The sequence below is a fragment of the Rhinopithecus roxellana genome, chromosome 5 (genome assembly GCF_007565055.1).
Source record: "Rhinopithecus roxellana isolate Shanxi Qingling chromosome 5, ASM756505v1, whole genome shotgun sequence".
Taxonomy (NCBI): Eukaryota; Metazoa; Chordata; class Mammalia; order Primates; family Cercopithecidae; genus Rhinopithecus; species Rhinopithecus roxellana.
This window is the reverse complement of record NC_044553.1, coordinates 153,691,007-153,698,080: the sequence shown is the minus strand read 5'-3', so window position 1 is coordinate 153,698,080 and position 7,074 is coordinate 153,691,007. Positions and strand designations below refer to the sequence as shown.

The 7,074-nt window shown below is 43.3% G+C and overlaps 1 protein-coding gene across 6 annotated transcripts in view; it reads left to right on the top strand.

Annotated features, from left to right (window-relative positions):
* Window positions 1–7,074, top strand: part of DICER1 (dicer 1, ribonuclease III) — a 72,369-nt gene that overhangs the window by 463 nt on the left and 64,832 nt on the right. For 4 of the 6 annotated variants that reach the window (XM_030930480.1, XM_030930482.1, XM_030930478.1 and 1 more), the window contains exon 1: window positions 50–302. The exons of 1 other annotated variant lie outside the window; for it this stretch is intronic. The gene's annotated coding sequence lies outside the window, so the exon portion shown is untranslated. Of the gene's footprint in view, window positions 1–4; window positions 303–7,074 lie in introns of those variants that run through there. One more of the 6 variants, XM_030930479.1, reaches the window with a different exon arrangement.

The following is a 7,074-nucleotide window of genomic DNA, read 5'->3' as shown; positions in this document are numbered from 1 at the left end:
CGCCAGTGGGATTCTCCAAGCGGCTGTGCGCTGTTGCCGCGGGCAGTGCGCAGGCTGCGGGCCAGCCGGGCGCTGCGCAGTCTCCGCAGGCGCCGGCGGGAGGGGTCGAGGCGGAGGCGCGGCAGGCTGCTGCAGGCCCAGGTGAATGGAGTAACCTGACAGCGGGGACGAGGCGACGGCGAGCGCGAGGAAATGGCGGCGGGGGCGGCGGCGCCGGGCGGCTCCGGGAAGCCTGGGCTGTGACGCGCGCGCCGGAGCGGGGTCCGATGGTTCTCGAAGGCCCGCGGCGCCCCGTGCTGCAGGTGAGGCGGGCTCCCGCGGAGCAGCTTTGTGTCCGGGGCTAGGAGCGGCTCGCCCAGCCGCGCTCCCGCCTCCGCGCCGAGGCCCGCGTGCGGGCCATGGGCCCGAGCCGCGCGTCCGGGCCTGGCGGGTGCTGGTGGAGGGCGCGGCCTCGCTTGCCTCTTCGTCCCGCGCAGCGCGGCCTGTGGACCCGGCGTCTGCCCGCCCCGGCTCTGCTCCTGGGCCCCGACCCCGGCGCCTCACCGCGAGGCAGCCCTGGGAGACTCTCCGGACCTCCGTGGCGTGGTGGGGGATGCCGGCGCCTGCCCACTCCCCGGCCTGACGAGGCCAGCGGGTTCTTGACAGGTCCCGACACGCGCGCGAGAGTGGCGCAGGAACAGCGGAGGTGGAGACGCGAGCCCTGCCATCCGGAGCACCCTGGGGCCCTCCTCTGATGGGGCCGCTGCGCCGCGCTCGGAGGGGACGAAGTCGGGCTCTAGGTCCCTCCCGGGAGGGTCCTGTGTGATTACTGTCAGGGGACCAGATCGGGGCCCCGGGGGGCGGGCGGGGCCGAGGCCATTCTTTTTCCTCTCCCCTCAGATGTTTTTGTGCCAAAATGCCCAGACCCTGCGGAGGAGCCTTTCTTCAGGGTTTTTGATTTTGGGGAAATCAGAGTATGTTTTAAGTTAGCACATCAGATTTATGTAGATTGTCCAGAAAAGCTGAGTTGCCCTGATGGCTCTGCCTGGAGGTCAGAGCTAGCAAACCACTGAGTGTGTCCTTAGAATCCTGAAGATCTGCGGAAACGTGGAGATGAGTGGAGGGTCCTTGGTGTGTAGTGTTCACTCAGTGCTTTTGTGGAGAGAGTTGTGGTTAAAGGGACACGTTACTGGTCTACACGATAAGTAAGTGTTCTTAGGACTTTCAGGTTTTAAAAACATTCATCTGATGAACGAGGATCACTTGGACGTCTATGCTTCTGTCTTCGAATATTCTGAATCTTTACAATCCTGATTGTCAGGTGTCTTCGGTGGTGCTTGTTTTGAGTCAGTGGAAAAGGACTCAGGTTAGGAGTTAAGTAACTCGGAAAATATTGTTAAAAATGTGCTTTTGAAACAGGTTAGCTATATTGAAAATGTATTGGTGTAAGCGTTAAGTTTTCTAAATAAAAATATACATCCTCACCAAAAAACTCAGTTTACTGAAAGATGGGTTCGGGATAAGCCAGGTCCTAAAGAATAGTAATTTTCGATATTATTGATATCTTTGGGAATTAGGTTCTGGAATAGCCAGTTTATTTTGCAAAGTCTACTTTAAAGCTACCTGTGGCACGTGTGTATTTTATGTAATATGTGCTATATACATTCAAAACTTCATTTTAGGGCATATTCCATAAAACTCAATAGATTAAAAAAACAACTAAAGATTGCTTTTAACATGGTCACTATAAACATTGATCATGGTAACATATGTTTATAGATTTACTCATGGCACCAAAATGCTGTTTTAAGAAAAGAACAGTTAGTCCGTTTTTATTTATGTGGGGAGAAAAGACATTTTCCTACAATCCTTTTTAGTGAGGGCCTGCTCTACTTTTTGTGCTTCCATCTCATGTTTGAAGGGTGAGCCCTGACTGCTGTCTTTTGCCCGTGGCTCAGTGTGTGAGTTGGGTAACAGGGTTGTTTTGCTATTATTGAGCTTTATTGTCTTGGTTTTAGAAGACATTTCTTTTGATGTGGCTCATGATTCTTATTTGACAGTGATTTTGTGGTGTCACATAGTGGGTTGTACAGTACTTGTAGTGCTACCTTCTAGAGAGGGTGACTTTTGTGGCGTTGCGATGTTTTATTCTCTACCACTATCTGACATGTGAGGAGCTTGTTTCATTTGAGAAGGTAGATATTTCGTAGACATTCTCTCACTTGCGACCCTACCATGTCGTGGTCACACTTCCACTTGCTCATGGCAAAGGAGATAAGGGAAACATGTTATTGAGCGCCTCCTTGTTACGTGGCAAGATGTTTCAGGTTCTACATATATTCTCTTCTAATCCTTACTGTGACCCTGCGATCAACTCAATATTGCCCTTGTTTTACAGGCAAGGAAACTCAGAGTCCGTGATTATTACTCCAAGTTAGGAATCTCGAAGTGGCAGAGCCAAGATCGAATCCTGGTTTGGTTTCAGAATCTTTGCAGGCGTGCTCTTTGTATTGCATTACCGTTCCGAGTGGATTCCAGGGCTGCATCGCGTGTAGTGACTCCTCAGTTAAGACTCGCGGAATGAATGAAGCTGTGTCTAGCCTTAAATGTTCAGGTGAACGAATGGTTATTTGAATATTTCAGATAGTTGTTCTTTTTTTTATTTGGCATGGTAAAATATACATAACATAACGTTGAACCATTTTGAGTGTACAACTAGCTGGCATACAGTACATTCACATTGTTTTTAGTCATTACCAGCATCCATCTCCATACTTTTTCATCTTTCCCAACTCAAACTGTTCTCATTAACACTAACTCCTTTTTCCATCCTACCTTCAATGCCCGGGAACCAGCATTCTATGTTCTGTCTCTGACTACTCGAGAAACCTCAAATAAGTGGAATCATACAGTATTTGTTCTTTTGTGTCTGGCTTTTTTCACCCAGCATGGTGTCTCCACGGCTCATCTGTGATGATTTAGATGTCAGAATTCCCTTCCTTGGAAAAGCTGAGTGGTATTTCATTTTATGAATATATTGCATCTTGTTCATTCATCTGTCCATGGCCACCTGGGTGGCTTCCATCTTTTGGCTACTGTGAGTAATGGTGCTGTGAACATAGGTATACAAATAATTCATTGGAGTCCATGCTTTCCCTTCCTTTACACATACACCTCAAAGTGGTCACATTGTTTCTTGATCATCAAAACACTAGACTAGACTCAGAATTTATTGCAGTATTAGTTTTCTCAGGGTTCCTCCAAACTGATAATTTCCTACAAACAACATCTCTCTGTCAGTAAAATCTGTAATCTCTCTGAAGCCCAGGATTTACTCCTTTTTATGATCTTGGTTCCTATCATAGTTTCTGGCAAGTAGGTATTCAAAAAACTGATCAAACATGGAAAGATGTGCTTTATTGAATGCCAGAGGAAGATATTGGTGAGATCTTTGTTTAATTTGTATAAAGAGAAAGTTGGAGTCAAGTGACTTGTTTTGTTGACCTTTTGCTGTGCTTTTTGGACATTCAAGAGCTTAGTTCATCCCAAAAGCCCAATGTATGTATTATACTAGCTCTTATTCACAGGTTTCTTTGCAATTTACCACTTGCCAGATGACTGTAGTCTTCTGAGGCAGCATTATTTTCTTGGTATTGCACCTCCTTAGCCTGTGGGACTTGGGCCTTTTGATTTTTTGATGGCTAGTTTTCAGTTCTTCCAAGTTTCTGCTAAGACTCTAGTATTAGTACATTTATTTAATAGTTTATGATGTCTATTTTGAGAAAGGATTTGAAATGGTCTTATAATAGGAAAGTATTGGAGTACTATGAAAGTGGTGAAGGTTGGTAGTATAGAATGTAGGGCAGAGAATCAGATGAATGATTGGGGCAAGGAAAGGTGAGTGCCTGCATGTAACTCACGTTGATTAATGAAAGGAAGCATACCAATTAGGAGAAGCAGATTTTTCTCTTGTATGAAGAGTAATCGGTCTTTTGAATTGTTACATTAAATAGCATTAGCAATATATGGAGAAAATGTTTCACATTTTACAAATGATAGAGAAACATTTTTTCACATGCCATTTTAGAGAAACTGGATAAAAGCCTCAGGCATAATAGAAAAGCTTTAATAATACAGGTGTTCACTGTTCCAGTGGTTTGATTCATTAATTTCTTTCAGGTGGTGTCCCTTGAATATCAGTTGTCTCATTCAGGCTGTTGACAGATGCTGAATAACAATCCATTCAGGAATAAGCTCTCTGGACAACATGGGCAGTGAGGGTTTTCCAAGTAGGAATTCTCACCCAGTCTCTCTTTTTTTTTTTTTTTTGAGACGGGGTCTCGCTGTGTTGCCCAGGCTGGAGTGCAGTGGCGCGATCTCAGCTCACTGCAAGCTCCGCCTCCCGGGTTAATGCCATTCTCCTGCCTCAGCCTCTGGAGTAGCTGGGACTACAGGTGCCCGCCGCCATGCCTGGCTAATTTTTTGTATTTTTGGTAGAGATGGGGTTTCACCGTGTTTAGCCAGGGTGGTCTTGATCTCCTGACCTTGTGATCTGCCAGTCTTGGCCTCCCAAAGTGCTGGGATTACAGGCGTGAGCCACCGCACCTGGCCCTTTCACCCAGTTTTTAGGAACATGTGTTGATCTAAAAAGTAAGACTGCTTGTATCGCGGTGTATACTTGATGAATTAATACAGAAAGGAAAACGTTATTTTTGAGATGTAGCTGGTGAAATTGACATTTTCAGTTGCATAATAAAGCCTTTGTTAAAATAATTCTGAGTACAAAATGGCTTTCTCATCTAAAATTGTCAGTGAATTGTTGGTATTCCTTTAACACGCAGTGACTGCAATATACACTTTAAATAAGTGACTGAGAAGATGCCACAAAACATTGTCTGAGGATGTCAGCAAGACTGTTACTAGAAGTAAGACGTGACAGGCTTAAGTTTGGCCTTAGAGGTTTTTTTTTTTTTCTTTTTTTGAGGCTTACAGCAGCATTACATGTTCTTGGCTGTGTTAAGGTTTATAGAATAGTAAGGATTAGATTCTTCATGCATATTCATTACCAGACATGGTGCTTGGCATATAGGAGACACTCAGATTTGTTGAGTGAATAAGTTAATTTATAATACTTTTTGAAATATTTAGAAGCTAACACAGTTTTGTGGGGAATATTGCTTGCATATTAAGGGTTTTAAAAAGATTATTACTGTTATGTTTTTGGACAAATCATGCTGCTTGGTCCTTTTTGCTTTGTGAGGTATGTATGATTGTGTGCACAGAAACGTTGCAGACTGAGGGAAATGTTAAGAATCACGGGAGAAAATAACTGTCAAAATTGGGAGTTTTACTGTATTGCAGACTTTCTCCTTGTTGGCGCAGACTAACTCTGTTGTGCTTGTTCTTTCTTTGACAGCTCAATGTATGCAATAAAGCAGGGATTTTAACAGCACATTTGAACAATTCTTGAGGATTAGAAAATGAGGTCAGTTAACCAGTTCAGAATTAAAAAAAACAAAAAAAACCGTACTTAGAGAACTTGAATAATGAGAGAAGACTTTTAGTTTAAAAACTGATCTTTGACATGATGTAGGAAGGTTCTTTGATTAAGAAGTTAGATACATGACCCCGTTTGAAGGGAAAAAGAGAGGTAGTAGTCGTATTTAGTCCTCTGAGATATTTCGAGATTGCAGGATTTCTGTCTTTCCTCTTTTGGGAACATCCTGGGAGGTGAGATTAGCATGATGAACGCACAGCCTGTCCTCCTCTTATGCATTCTGCTGCCCAGCCATCGCTGTCAGTTGCTCTGATTCATGGTATTTTAATGTTTTATCATAGCTTTGTAGGGATGCTTAAGAGCAAGGGTTTGGTGTCAGAGAGACCAGGGTTCAAATCCTGATTCTTCGACTTTATAACCAAGGAGCACTGGGCATATGGCACGTCTCTGAGTCTCAGCTTCCTTGTCTATAAACTGTCATAGTAGTGTTTGCCTGTTGAGGTTTTGAGAAAAAAAAGGAGTTTCTTAAACTCTCATGATAGACAACTAGCATTTGATAAAATTTCGGTGATATTTTTCTTTTAAGTATGTGTATTAGAGAAAATTTTAACATGCAATAGTCCTAATGTGATTATATTGTGAGCCCCCAAATTATTAATATTGAAAGGTGTGGTCTAGTAATACAATGGAGGATGAAGGAAAAGAGGGCTTGAGAACAATATTTTACAGACAAGTTTTCGAGGAGGATTATCTATACTGGTTCAGCTATCTTAGTTGGTCTCTGTAGTAGTGATACCAAATGTAATACTGCCTTAAATGTCTCTGACTTTCCATAAATAACACATTCTTCGTCTGCTATGCATGAATTAACACATCATCTTTGAAACCATGCTTCAATTCAGCATATAAAGCCAAGTGTTTTATAAAAGAAACCTCAGGTTAGGTTTTATGTTTCCTTATGATTAGATTCAGGTTTTGGCACTGGGCACAGTGACTCACTCCTGTAATCTCAGCACTTTGGGAGGCCAAGGCAGGAGGATCTCTAGAACCTAGGAGTTTGAGGTAGCAGTGAGCTATGATTGTGCCACTGCACTCCAGTCTGGGCAACAGAGCAAGACACTCTTCCCCTCTTTCCCTCGGCAAAAATAGATTCAAGTTTTGTACTTTTAGTAGGAAAACTACATGAGGTAGGTGTTGTCAGTTTGTCCCAATATTGGTGACCTTAGCTTTGTCACTTGGATTAAAGGGGTATCTATCAGGTTTTTCCACTGATAAAAATACCAATTTTCATTTGTAATTAGTAGGTAATCTGCAGAAAAGCTTTCAGACTATGTAAATATTCTTTAGCAACCTTTACCCAATGATTTTAGCATCCATTAATGATTATGGCTTCAATTACTAATGTGATAGTTAAAAATGGTGACTTTTTTTATTCCTTCTACATTTATTAGTTGACATTCAATAGAGTTTCACCTGAATTTTAAACCTAACAAAATACAATTTCTTTTTTTGTTGTTGTTGAGGCTGAGTCTTGCTCTGTCTCTCAGGCTGGAATGCAGTGGCATGATTGCACCTTACTGCAACCTCTGGCTCCTGGG